Source organism: Camelus bactrianus, chromosome 8 (genome assembly GCF_048773025.1).
Source record: "Camelus bactrianus isolate YW-2024 breed Bactrian camel chromosome 8, ASM4877302v1, whole genome shotgun sequence".
Classification (NCBI taxonomy): domain Eukaryota; kingdom Metazoa; phylum Chordata; class Mammalia; order Artiodactyla; family Camelidae; genus Camelus; species Camelus bactrianus.
This window is the reverse complement of record NC_133546.1, coordinates 60,517,401-60,532,595: the sequence shown is the minus strand read 5'-3', so window position 1 is coordinate 60,532,595 and position 15,195 is coordinate 60,517,401.

Below are 15,195 nucleotides of genomic sequence, written 5' to 3'. Positions count from 1 at the left end.
GCTTCTTTATGAGAAAATTGTTCAGTGGCATATTACAGGCATATGTCTGGAGTGTGCTTTGGAATCATAAGATGGACTATGATAATGGAAATGGAAACCTTCTCCAGATCATAAAATGCAACAGTTTATGCCAGAATAACATATGGGGCTGGTGGCCTTCCTCCAGTGAACTAAATTCAGAGGGATATTTCAGGGTCTTATTCCCAGGGAGAGGACTGACTTGTTGGGCACTCATCCATTTCTTATCTTTCATTCAATAAATATTCGTTAAGTGCATTTCAGTGCATTTAATTATGATTTAAGTAACATTTCCCCATAAGGTGTTGGGGGGTGGGCGGAGCCTAAAGCCTGTCTCATAGAGTTGTGAGAATTGCATGAGAGTGTGTGCAGAGGACTTAGACCAATACCTGGCATACAGTAACTCCTCAAAAAATGTTAGCTGTGACTATTAGATTCTTACAATGCCCATTTCACTGTGCTGAGTGCTGCACATTCAAATGAATTTGACATTAGTCCTCTCCTCCAGAAGAGAGAGTTACGTGAAAACTAAAGTCATTTAGACAAACCAGTAGATGGTTCTGTAGGATGCAGAGGAAGCATAAAGGAGGGAGAAGCCACATGCATTGTGGGGTTTAACAAAAACTCCATGCAAGAGGTAACACTGTGAGTCTTTTCTTTTTCTTTCTTTTTTCTTTTTAGTTCTATTCAGTGGTGGATAACTCTCTGTGAGGAATATGTTTTCCTTGAACTTAGTTTCAAAAAGAAGTACCTGGGTTACCCTAGCTGGAAAACACTGGGAAGATTTAATTATGTATGTACAAAATTTATACTTACAAGTACTTGCTTAATTGGAAATTAAAGGAAATCTCACCCTAAAATTGGCCACATTGGTGCTGTTTCAACATTTCAAATTTTGTGTGTGTGAGCACAGCTGGAAAAATCAGGCTTGATAAAACATCTTTTCAGAATTCTGACCTAGAAGGGAAGAAAACACCCTCCAGGAGGAACAAGCATTTCTCTCCCTTTGTTGTTTTGTTTGTTTGTTTGTTTGTTTGTTTTTTGAAGTATAGTTGATTTACAACGTTATGTTAGTTTCAGGTGTGTAATTGTGATACATTCCTTTTCAGGTTCTTTTCCATTATAGGTTATTACAAGATATTGAATATAGCTCCCTGTGCTATACAGTAGATCTATTTTATATATATATAGTATATATGTTAATCCCAAACACTCCAAGTCTTGAAGCATAAGTAGATATTCCACAGGCAGGACCGGGAGTGGGGTGGGGATTCCAGACAGAGGGATCTACATTAGCAGGAACAGTCTCAGAATCATGGAAAGCCTGGTCTTGGGGAACTGCTTGCTTGAGTCTGGCCGAAGATGGGTGCTTCTTGGAGAGAGGAAAGAAATGAAGCCAGAGATTAACCAATTCATGAAAGACTTTGTTCTGTCAGCAATGAGAAACCTCTGAAGCTCTTTCAACAGGAAAGTATTATCAACAGATGTGTGTTTTAGGAAACGCATGAGTGAACATAAAGAAGATAGACTGAGGTGAGGCAGAGACAAAGGTATGAGATGGAAGGTGGGAAGAACAGTCAGGAGACGTTGAAACAGATCAGGCAAGATATGAAAATGATTTGAAATAAGAGCAGTGACAGTGGGCTGGGAGAAGATGACAGATTCAAGAGACATGAAGAGAGCAAGATACGCAAGAAGACAAAAAAAGGTAGGATGGGCCCAATTGGGCAGGGTGGCAGTGAAAAACAAGATTGGGCACCAATGTTTCTGACGTAGATGCTGACGCACGTTCAGCAATGGGGGAGTGCAGGAGGAGGAGGAGCAGATGTGCAGAGAGTTAATGAGTTCTGCTCTGAACACAGGAAATTCAAGATGCCAGTAGAACATCCTGGTGAAAATGTGCAATAAGCCATTGGGTGACTTTTGAATGTAAGGGCGAGGTGAGGCTGGAAATATAGATTTGGATGCCATCAGCATATGGGTGGACCTGGAAGCCATCAATAAGAGTCCTCAGAGAGACCAGGTAAGCAGAGAGGAGTGCTAAGGGCCAACCTTTGGAGAACCCAACATGGAAGTGCTGGTGGAGAAAGAGAAGCCTGAAAACAAAGCTAAAAAGAAATAAATAATCAAAAGATGGAGGTTGAAACAATGAAGAGAGGTGTCACCAAAAGCCAAAGGGAGCCTAGAATCCCAAGTTCATCAGTAGCAAACACTGTACAATTACAAGAACCCTAAAAGATGCCTCTAGACTTAAAACTTATGGATATGCAGCTGTTGTTATCTCAGTCTTTACTGGGCAGTTTCAGTGGGAGCCAAACTGCACTAGGTTGCCTGGAATATGTAGTCACGTGTTTGTGTGTATGTGTGTGTACATGTGTGTTTGTGTGTGCTTGCATATGTACGTATATATACTTTCTCTTACGTGAATTGCTGCCTTCATAAGACTGCTTAAATATTTCTTATTGTATGTGTCCCTTCTACTCATGTTTTTGTAAGTTTCTCATACATCTCCACCTGCTTTGATTGTCTAAGAATTCATATGTTGAGTTACAAATTTTAGGAGACTAAATGTCAAAATTGGCAGTGTTTTTTAAAGTTTCAGCTGTCAGAAATTTAGACAAGTAAAAGTACTTCCCTCAGGGTGCTTCTTCCTAAGGAAAATGACTTTGAGGAAAGAGCTACTTTTTATGATTTCCATCACATCTACTCATCACATCTACCCTGAAAAGACCCTGTCTTAATAAGAAGATCTGGCACACCTGTTAAGTGTTTGTCAAGTCAGTTCAAGATGATGCAACGTCTTCCAACTTCTACCACAGTATGAGCTGTTTCAAAAAACTGTAAGAAATTCTAAAGAGATGATTGTGGTGTAGATTTCTCCATAGTGGGAGCAGACTCTCAGTACCGTAGACCTCTAGACTCCAATTTAACTCATACAAACTCAAAAAGTTTGTGAACAGAAAATCCACATTTGATTTATTTTATTTTATTTTTTATTAACACATTTGAGTTTTTAACTTTTTAAATAATTAGAGAATCACTGGAAGTGGGAAAGACAGTCTAGTCCCAGAGAGGTCCCAGGTAGATTTACCCAGTGTTTCCCAATAGTCGCATTTTCCATAACAACAGTACAGTATCAAAACAAGAAAGTTGACTTGGTAAGATGTGTGTGTGTGGTTCTGTGTGGTTTATTACAGGTGTGAATATGATGACACTGTAACCACCATGGCAATCAAGATACAAAATTATTCCACCACCGCAAAAAACTCCCACCCTTTTTGTCATTTCAAAAATGTTACATAAATGGAATCTTACAGTATGTGATCTTTTGAGATTGGGCTTTTTTTTTTTTTTTACTGAGCATAAAGGACTTGAGATGCATCCAAGTTGTTGCAAGTATCAACAGTTTATTCCTTTTTATTCCTTAGTGGTATTTCATGGTGTGGATGTACCACAATATGTTTCACCGTTCATCTGGAGAAAAACATTTGGGTTGTTTCCAGTCTTTCAGCTTTTATGAATAACGTTGCCATGAATGTTCATGCACAGATTCTTGCACGGACTTAAGTTTTCATTTCTCTGAGTTACATGCCCAGGAATGCGACTGCTGAGTTGTATGGTAAGCATATACTTGGTTTTCTTAGGAAACTGAGGAAGTATTTTTCAGAGTGACTGTGTACACTTTACATTCCCAACAGCAGTGTGTGAGAGATCCAGTTTCTCCACCTTCTCAGAAACATCTGGTATTGTCACTATTTTTCATTTCAGCTGTTCGGTTAGGTGTGTGGTAACAGATCACCATGACCTTAATTTGCATTACTCTGATGGCTAGTGATGTTGAACATCTTTTCATGTGCTTGTTTGCCATCTGTATATCTTCTTCAGTGAAATGTCACTTTATGCCTTTTGCTCATTTTCTAATTGAATTGCTAGAGTTTTTTTTTTAAACTGTTGAGTTTTGAAGATAGATATAGAGATATCTGCATAACCTTTGTCACATTTATCATTTGCAAGCATTTTCTCCCAGTATGTAATTTTGTCTTTTTATCCTCTTAACAGGATCCTTCACAAAGCAAAATTTTTAACTTTAATGAAGTCCAATTTATCATTTTTTCTTTTATGTTTCATTTTTTGGTGTCATGTCATGTTTGGATTTTAGGATGGAAAATTCATTTGAATTTCTGGAGGACAATTAGATGATCAGTGTTGCATCCAAAATATTATTATACCTGAAATGACAGATGGCTGGGATTTGCTTCAAAATACTCCAGTTTGGAAAATGAGGTGGGAAAAGAGTAAATGTGGGTATAGATGATTAAGATTGGCCATGAGTTGCTCATTGTTGGAGCAAAAGGATGGGTACATCAACTTCATTATGTTATTCTTTCCACTTTTGTATACATTTGAAATTTTCCATAGTAAAAAGTTTTTTAAAAAACAGTGCATATATTTTGACGAAATAATCCAGTTTGGGGAATCTTGCCTAAGGAAAAGATGGAAATGATAGAAAAAGAAAGCTTTTTATACAGAGATGTTTATAGCAACATTATTTGTGAAAGTGGAAGGAAAAATGAGAAATACAAATAGCTAACGATTAGGGGATGGTGATATAATCTATGGTAGATCATCTCAGGGGAACATTATGGAGCCATTAAAGTGATAAACGTGGAGCTGAAGACACATGAAAAGTTTTTTTTTAAGAAATGATCTTAGACAGAAAAACCAAAACACCATCCTTCAACTGCAATTTAGCCAGCCATAGTATTAGAATAATGCAATTTTATATTTCTATAGCAAAGTTTTAGTTTATCCCCCTTAAACAATTTAATGATAATTCTGATTGCTATAAATAAAAGAATATGGCAACAAGATTCAGGCCCTTCTAGACATACTGTACCAGCGGGTCTAAGCAGTAAGACAGGCAAAGGGGTCTATTTTGCTCCATCTCAGTTTGAGGGTAGAAAGCAGCCACACACACAGAACTCACCCCTCAAATATACACCCTTAAGCATCTTGATAATATGTTGAAACTCCTAGCAGTTACATAAGCATCCTACTAAAGCTTGGAAAAACTAAACAAAGGGAAATGCAACTCCAAAAGACATTAAATTTTAAGCCAATAAAGGGCCAATTTAAAAAACTTGCTGAAGAGATACAGTTTACTTTGTAACTCGAAGAAAAAAATATGCCTTAGAGTATTGTATTTCCCACAAATACTTCCTGAATAAATATGGTGAAGAAGAACTCACCAGATCATGTTCTTAAAATCAACAAATCAACTTCGTGTTGGAAATTTTGATGATTTTAAAGATGGCCTCACATTCTTTAATTTTCCTTCATTGCAAAGGCGGAGCCCAATTCTCCTCCCCTTAAGTGTGGGCTGTACTTAGTCATTTGCTTCTAAGGCACAGAAAGAGGCGGAAATAGAGGGATGTGACCTCCAAGACTGGAACGTCAAAGGCATCTGGCTTCCTCCTTGCTCTCCCTCAGACCATTTGCTCTGGGGAACCCAACTACCATTTTGTAAGGATGCTCAACACCCTACTCAGAGGCTCTTGTAAAGAGGAGCTGAGGCCACCAACCAACAGTCACATGAGTGATCTTAAAACCAAATCTCCACACCCAATAAAGCCTTCAGATGACTTCATCCCCAGAAGACATCTTGACAGCAACCTCACGAGAGACCCTGAGCTGGAATCACCCAGCTAAGCTGCTCCTGAATTCATGACCCACAGAAACTGTGAGATAATAATTTGTTCTCTTAAACCATTAAGCTTTGGAGCAACTTGTCATGCTGCAGTAGACAATACAGCAATTTCTAGAAATCTTCTGGAAATTTTACTAAACATAGTTCTTAAGGATACGTGGTTAGTGGAATTTTATTGATTTCTCCTAATCCCTGATAGTCTCCTGTGAGACTGGGATTTTACCAGCAGAAGTTTTGTCAACTAGAAAAGTTTTCAGAAACATAATTCCACAGAGGCAAAAACACTTCTTTATCTGAAATCTATATACCCATATGATATGGCCTGGAAAATGTCAGTGATCTAAACAATAATGTTAGGGTGAAAAGGATTTGTGAGTACGTTTAAGTTGTTTAAACATTAATAACTTAAAGCATCTTTTATAATGCTATTAGCTTCAAAAAATTTTGTCTATAAAATGTTTCACAGTCTGAAATCTGTTTTATTTAAAGTTTTGCCTTTAGTATTTATACTGAAGAGAAGGAAAGAAAAAAGGAAGATGAATAGATTCTAAAGCCTGGGGAAAAAAAATCAGACCCTTCAATTGTGAGACTATTTCTCACATGGCTAGTACCACACCTTCTAAGATGCTTGGGACAATGTCCTTCCTTTTCTGAGCGACAAAAATATTATTGTCTAAAATGTGTACCAGCTTTAAATTATTCATTTTTAAGAAAACAACCCAATGTGAAAGTCTTAGCTGTGATCTAAGAATAAATCCCTTTCAATGCTTTCTGTGTCTGTTGGTCAAATTTGCATTCCTTCCTTTCATCAGAGTTTCAAGTAATAGTTGAAATGCCAGAGAAGTGTTCTGGGTCTTGAAAGAAAGGCTACCAATCTCAAAGTCTTTGATTCCTTCATACTAGATCATGACCTGGCAGGCTAATTCCAGAAGGACACTGTATTCCGCAAGAGAAGCCTTGAATTTCACCTTAGGAAGTAGTTCAGTGAGAAACAAACTCTCTTTCAAATACCTCCACAGATATAACCTGACGGAAAGTCTTCCCGCTGGGGATGTGAAGATGGATATTCATCCATGTTGGGTTGGAGGAGGGAGGGTGAGATTTGGAAATCAAGATTATGCACCACCAAAGCCAGACTTAGTTAACTCAGGACAAACAAAAGCCTTCTTGATGCTGAACAACTGTGAAAAGGATAAATTCTAATGACAAAAACCAAGCCTGATCAATGTCACTGGGATTAAGAAGCAACTTAATTAATGTAACTGAGCTATGACAGAATAATAAAATGGATAGTGCCAGAAATTATTACATAACTTACATTAAATAACCTAGAAGATACCAGAGTAACTTCTAGAAGAAGGAACATCAGCTTTTGATTCCTGGACTTTGAAGAATACAAAGGTAGGAAAGCCATGCATTGATTGATAGGATGGTGGGGTACCTCCTTGCTGAGTGCCTTTTATTAGTGAGTGAAACTGTGCAGAACACAGGCTTATGCCCACAGATGTTTCCTAAACAGCTTCTATGTCATTGAAATTACACTAATTAAACTTGCAAATAGGTGACTTATCATTCAAAGCATAGGTTTAAACCTCACAATATGGGAGAATTAGAAGCCAATGCAGATTGTCAATAAAAATAATGTAAGCCTCCTTGGGAAAAATAATTAGACACAGAAATAGCAAATGTAGTGTACAATGTGAGTTTTGTCAAGGGCAAAAATATAGGATTAATAGTTGATCAAAGATCACCCTAATTTATTGTTTTTTAAGGAGAAAATACTGGTAAAATGCAAAATTAAGAATGGAACATTTGACACAGCCTTACGATTATATTATGTCTTAAGTCACCCTCAGTATTCTTGTTTGCCAAGCAGTACCAAGCATGCAATACTCTATATTCTATGCCATACTTAATAAAAACTAAAATACAGAGCTAATCTTAAAAATTAGACATAGAAAACAGTGTTTTACAACTGCAGCTCTATAAATTCACATAGTACTTGAAGCAAAGTTCCAAGGAGTAACTAAAATGGCCCCAGGCAGCCTTTTATCCAGGAAGATGATTCTATCGTCCTTCTCTGGGGAGGCTGTGAACTTTGTGCTGTTCCCAGGAGCGGTGTTGGCTTCTCTGGGGTCTTTCTTTTGGCCTATGTCCTGTTTTTATTAGCTGACTGATGAGGTGGAGATGAAGGTCAGCCGTACAGAACAAATGGAGGCCAACTAGGTCCTACCAGGGCCATGTGCCTGCATATTTCACAGAGTTCAAACTAAAGTCTTTGACTGGTAAGGGAACTCTGAAGGAATTGGGTTTACTGAGTTTGGACAGTAAAAAGCCAGGGATGTCCAGATGACCATCTGAACAGTGCATCTGAAGCTGCTGAATAAATATTGCCTTTATTCAACATAAGAGCATGACTTACACCAGAGGAGATGGTCTTTAAAACTGTAGCTGAAGACACCCCAGGTGCAACATGAGTAATTATTGCAATGTAGAGGTTACTTTCTTGAAAATGAAGGCATGAATCTCAAGTAACTTTATAATGTCCATAAGGGCAGACTCCTGCTGCTAAGAGCAAGATGAAATAAGAAGCAACATTGCTATTGATTTCACACCCTAAAATATCAAGACGCCAGGTGACTTTATGGAAGCCATACTAGTCGTATACAGAGTTTTGTTTTCAGAGTATTTTATTATCTGAAAAATAATTGCCTATTTTAGCCATATTGGTTAACATTTTTTTTTTTTAAATTAGGCTTTCCTTCCCAGAAGTTGCCTTATATATCTGAATTAGTGGTGATCATTTGGTCGTGGGTGGACACAGATCCCAAAGAGGAAAGGACCTAAAAGAACATCCTGAGAATGAGGATGGCCTTTTCAAACTACATCCCCACATTCACCCTAGCCCCTTGAAATTCTCTGTAGGGTGAAAAAAGAAATGATGGAACACCACTGATGTTGATCAATGTCAGATGAAATTTGATTAAGAGCTCAAGCTATGAGGGTGGACAACCTGAGTCCAAATTTTGACTCCACTGCTGCCCAGTTGTATGACTTTGGGAAGTTACTTGACCTCTCTAAACCTCACTTGCCACATTGGTAAAATGGGGATAATAAGAGAAATGAGCTCTCAAGTGAGGGCAAAGTTCTAGATAAGATAAAGTAAGAAAAGCACTCAGCATTGTGAGCAGCATACAGTAACTAGCACTCAATAAGCAACAGTGCGGTTATTGCTCTCAAAAGGATTCAAAAGTTCTCCTAGCTGAGAAGAGAGATTGCTATTCTAAAAATTGCATCTAGGAAGTGTCTACATAGGGGATGAATTATTGGCATTTTCTCTTGGAAACTGTAAAGGAGAGGCTTCTATTGGGTGAGTTTTGACTAAATGGTCTCTAAGTTGGCTTGTTACACTCCGAGATTCTTTGAAATTCAGTAGAATATAGGAACTTTTGCCCCTTGGCAGCATCTACAAAATGAGCTCTGTGTGAGCGAATCATTATGTACTTAGTAATTTCAGTGGACTGCAGAGGTCACGGTCAGGGTCATGCCTGCAATTCCTTATCTCATTCGTCCTCAGCTGGCCTGATTCTCATTAGCTGTGAAGACTCACATGGAATGATGTATCAAACTGAAAACTCCTAAAGGATAGCCAGCTGGTTGAGGAGAAACATCCTCTGCTGAATTTTATTCTGCCTAAAATATCGCCACCCATGCTGTCTTCTTGCCATTGAAGGAGTTCAAAGCCCTTCCCAAGCTGGTCCTAAATTATGTGGCCACATTCACTTCCCTGACTATTCACTCAAGGCTCCAGAACACACCTCGATCCTGTTCCTTCCATCTTCCTCTCTTCATCTCTCTGCTCTTCCCTTCGAGGCCTTGCAAGGGGCAGTGCAAATTCCCTGCTCTGACCTTACATTTTCTTCCTCCATCTCTCCCTTAGTCTGCTAGGGCTGCCGTAACAAAACAGTGGAGACTTGGGGAGCTTAAACAGTATACAATTATTTTGCACAGTTCTGGAAGCTAGAAGTCCAAGATCAAGATGCCACCATGGTCAGTTTCTAATGAGCGCTCTCTACTTGGCCTGTGGACGGCCACCTTCTTGCTGTATCCTCACAGAGCAGAGGGAGAAAAGAGAGGATTCTGTGGATTGAATTGTGTCCTTCCCACCCCCGGCTCAAGATTCATTATGTTGAAGCCCTAATCTCCAATGTGACTGGATTGAGCAGTGGAGCCTGGGAGGAAGTGATAAAGGCTAAATGAGGAGGTCATAAGGGTAGAGCCCTAATCTTTCTCTTTCTTCTCTTCTCTCCTTTGAGTTTCCATTGCCTCTATGATCTGTCATATCCCCTTACTGCTTCTGAATACTTTTTTTATGGCTGGATAATTTATTTTATGTCTGAATCTTATCTCCTCAGCTAAACAGTACATTGCCTGAGGAAGGCACTGCAGTGTTTGGCTTCCTCACAGTCTGGTCAGGTAAAAGAACTGCAATATAGATGTCACGTTGATGACTCATTAAAGAATAACTTCAGTGAAACTATCCACTGCAATATCAAAAAAAAAACCGAAAAACTATTACTGGCATTCTTTGGAGCTTTATTATGCACCAGACACTGTTCCAAGTGCTTTAAAAATATTAATTTGGCTAATATAGTAAATTCATTTTATTTAAATATGAACTAAATGCTTACCATAATAAGCCGGGTGTTTTGCATACATGTCTCGTATCTGATTTAATCCTCACCACAACCCTGTAAAGTAGCTATTACAGTGACCATTTTAGAGACGAGGAAACTGAGGTTCAGAGAAAGCAAGTGCCCAAGGTTACGTGGCTAGTTAGAGGTAGACCTGAAAGACAAGGCAGGTGGGTCTGATTCGGAAACCCACATGGTCTCCACTCCACCAGACCGCAGTAGGAGCTACACTATCAGGGAACACAAGCCAGCAACGAATTGACTTCCGGAGAGCTTTGACAGCGCCATCTTGACTGTTCCTGGGACTGAACCATTATTTACACATTTTGGGCTTTTGCCGCTGGCAAAATTCTTGTACAGTATTGAATGTTTTAAACAATCCCACAGTGCATGAGAAATTCATGCTATGCTTATGAGGCTGCCTTCAGTGGCCAAGTTGATTTTTGTCTGACGTGCAGTGTAATTCAGCTCTTCATTAGGAATACTACATGGGGATAATTAGCATTCTGCTGGTTCTGGCACAACAGAATCCTAAGGTGTACAGAAAGAGTGTGTGGAGCCTGGCCATGAGCAGGGATTTCATGCAGAGATGCCAGTGGGCCATCAGGTTGTGAAAAATCCAGTCTGTGTCCAGGTAAGTTACTACCAAACTCCAAACAAAAATGGCACGCTTCTGAGTATTGCTCAGTAATTTTATCTCCAAATAATGTAAAAGAAATAAAAAGATAAGTCTAGGGGGTGCAGGGAAATAGCTTCTCTCAATCTTTTGCTGGTGGTTGGATAAATTGGAACCACCTTTCAAGAAACAAATTGGAAATATATATTGAAATCATACTTTGGGCTAGCATTGCAAATGGCCCCTAAGCTAACTAGAGGGAAGGAAACTCACAGAGGAGAGAAACTCATCTCTTTCAGTGGCCCTGTGTCCACCCATGACCAGTCAAATTGAGCACTTATCTGCATATTTGTTGAACTGGAGTTTTGAGAGGGGAGGTATATTTTATGTTATTTTTTATTGTAATGAGCAACTCAAAAAATCAAAAGGATACACAGTGTGTAATGAAAAGTCTCCTGCCCACACTCCATAGCCATTCAGTTCCTCACTCCAGATGCAACCAGTTACTGGCTTTATGGATCCTTCCAGAAATATTCTATGCAAACACATACACACACATTTGTTATCCAGGTGATTTATGTTTTCTTCTGTGTTACAGTCAACAGGGATCACAAGAGAGGTGCTAAACTTCAATGTGAAATTTTATATTACAAATGGGCTTCATTGTCTAATCATTGTAGATTTCATCGACCCACTGACTTTCACTATGTCTACCTGGGAAGGGTGACCATGAATACGAAGCCTTATGCAATCTTTGGCCACAAAAGTTTGAAACTTTCCAGGCTAGGTTAGCTGCCCTCTGTCTGGGATCCCTGTTCACCAGTACCCGTTTGCCTCTCCTCTGTGTTTGTGTGCTTTGTTTCCTGTACTGCATTTTCCACTCTCAATATAATTTCTCCTTTTGCTACAGCACATCCTCCAGTAGCCTCTCAAGAAAGTATGAGAGCAAAATTTTTGGATGTCTGAAGATCTCTTTAGTCCACCCTGCCCTTTGATTGACAGTTTGGCCAAGTATAAAATTGTAGGTTGAAAATAATTTTCTTGCTGACTTTCAAGGCATTGCTCTAGTGTTTTCCAAAGTTGCTGTGGAGAACTCAGAAGCTATGCTAATTTCTGATCCTTCACAATCCTCTGTCTGTTAAGAACAAGAACGAAGAAACTAAGCTGCATTCACATATATGCTCGCTATTCTGCTCTAGGTCACAAGGCAAGATGCTCGTGTTCTCCCTCGGGATGGAAACAACTGATAATTTGTGAGGTTTCTTCTAAGCTAGGATTCCATTGAAGAGATAGAGACGGGACCATTCTGAAACCCTCTCTGGGTATGCGAAGTGGGTGAAGTGTATCATCACTGGTCATGCAAAATAATGGTCGTGGAAAGTGTTGCTCTTACCCTTCTTAACTTTTTCCAAAGCTCTTCTTGACTCTGTCTAACTTGACTTGGGGGAAATACATTGATTTGGGCTAATTGACCTGACAGGATTAATGAAAAGTCTAAATTACAAAACATATTAACACTGTTACGTCTGTGTTGCAGTGAAGTGGACTTTGGATTATGCATCTGAAAACCTGTATTTAATTAAGTCCCAGTTTTGCCACTTACTAGTCATGTGTCCACAAGCTAGTCTATTAACCCTTCTGAGCTACTGTTTTCCTATCTGTAAAATGGGCATAATGCCTAGCTCACAGGGTAGCTGTGATAATTCAATGTATTATAGGTAACTTTTCAGTAAAGTGTACAATAAAGCACTATACAGACAGAAGGTATCCTTACAGTAGTTTAAACTAGATAAATAATGTTGCCAAGAGTCCCTTAGGAAGCAGTTTTAATGTACAGAAGAGAGTGTGTTATTTGCATCTTTATTTACATTAAAGTCCTTCCAGATTGCTGAGTAAGTGTTGTTCTACATAATTAAAAATTTTGCCATTGTAAGTGGCTTAACAGATCCTGTCTTCTAAAGAATTGTAAAAAATAAACTTTAGCCCAGTTCTTTGTCCAAATTATTAGATATTCCAAATAGGTTTTTTTAAACAAACAAGTTTATTAACATATTTATCTCATATATGCATTGGAAAAACTCAGGCAGGAATAACTCAAAGGGTTGATTAGAACTTGGGGTTAGCAAGGGAATAATGAATTTTTAGAGAAGTTAAACTTATGAGTAAATTCCAAATAAGTTTTATTGCAGTTTTACTTTTTGTTTCATTTAGAAAAACATAAAATTGTCACTTTGAAATAGTAAGACTTTTCTAGGAATAACATCACTGAAATAACAGTGGAGTTTTGGTGATTTAAAATAAATGGAAACCTGTTATTATTTGAAGCTGAATTGGATTTTTTAATGGAAAATAGAATAGGACAGAAATGACTTTAAGGAAGAAGTGACAATTTTATTTTACTTTTTTAGATAGAATTGTACAGACGTTTCTTACAAAAAGTCTCAAACAAGGAAACAATAACTAAACATCCAATTGAGACAGGTTTCGCATGCCAGCTACATCTGACATTGTACACCAAGGACGCTTGCCCTCTCTGTATACTGCTGTTTAGGTCAAAGAAATAAACAAGAAGCATCCGAGAGGTCTGACATTCAGGTAAAAAATTACAGCTGAAAACAGGCAGACCGTGTTTTATTGCACTTTGCAGATACTGGGCTTTTTACCAATTGAAGTTTTGTGGCAACCCTGCGTTGAGCAAGTCTGTTGGCACCATTTTTCCAACAGCATTTGCTCACTTGGTAATTCTCGAAGCATTTCAAATCCTCCAACAGCTAGAAGATTGACTTGCTGAAGGCTCAGATGATGGTTAGCATTTTTTAGCTATTAGATATTTTTTTAATTAAGGTATGTACATTTTTTAGACATAATACCATTGAACACATGATACACTACACTAGAGTGTAAATGCAACTTTTATATGCATAAGGAAACCAAAACATTCATGTGCCTCACTTTCATGTGACATTTGATTTATTGCAGGGGTCTGGACCCAAACCTAAGATATCTCCAAGGTATGCCTGCACTGCTAAATGTATAACAGGGGATTCATCCAAAGTTGAAACCACATGGGAAGGGTATAGGAGTTGTCTTTTTTCTTCCTATCACAGATTTCTCTGGTCAAAATTGCTACTATTACCCCAGATGTATGAAAAGAATTTGGTATAGCTCAGTCTTTGATCAAATCATGTCATTCATTCGTGCCACATGTTTACTGAGCACCTTCTACGCACCAGGTATAGTTCTAGATGCTGTGGGTGCTACAGTGAATGAAATGAACAACATTTCCTGCCCTCCTGCCTTTGGAGCTTCCATCCTAAAAGCACTCAGAGTTGAGTCAGAGGAAAAGTATCAGAGGAAATGATATGTTACTTCTTGAAAGTAGGATCGTTCGGTGCTAGAGGGAACGGAAAGCCTTGGGAACCCTTTGGCTTCAGACCTGATTCCAAAACTTCTACTCCTGCCTACAACTGAAAGGCAAGGAAAAGACCCACGGCATGGGGTTCTGAAGAACCTGGGGGAATATGAAGAAAGCAGCTGATTTAACTGGAAGACCCGCTGGTCCTCTCCTTTCTCCAAAGAATGACAAGTTGCTGAATGGACCTGGTGTAGCCTTAAGTTCTAATTAAGCCTTCATTTCTAATATTCTGTCCTATGAGTAGATTCATAGTTGTCACACCATGTTTCCCTACATTTTGGTTGGGAAGTATGGCCTCTGTCACCATAAAGCAAACACTGGAGCCGCCGCTGAGATATTGTAATGCTGCTCTGCCAACACAGCGCAGCAAGGGCAAAGAGGGGAACAGACTGATTAACAGAGGCCCGAGATCACGAGGCAAATATCCGTAACTCTTAATGTGTCAGGAAGCGCAGTGGTCTCTGGTGAGAAGGGATAACTCTGTGCTTTTGAAAAGAAAGGAATTTCAAAGCATTGCAGACAATACAGAGCTACCTAAAAAGTAACCTTGTCTTCCCGTTTCCTGCGGCTTCCCAGATTGGGCGAGAAAGAACTCTGACCTTCTTACTGGGACTCTCCAGGAGGAATTTCTGGCCCCATCTAGGCTTGTCCGCCCTGCTGATTTCCTATTGCAAACTCAGCATGCAGATTCTCCACTAGGGAATGAGGTTGCAGAGGCGGGACCACAAAAAACATTTGTCCAGTC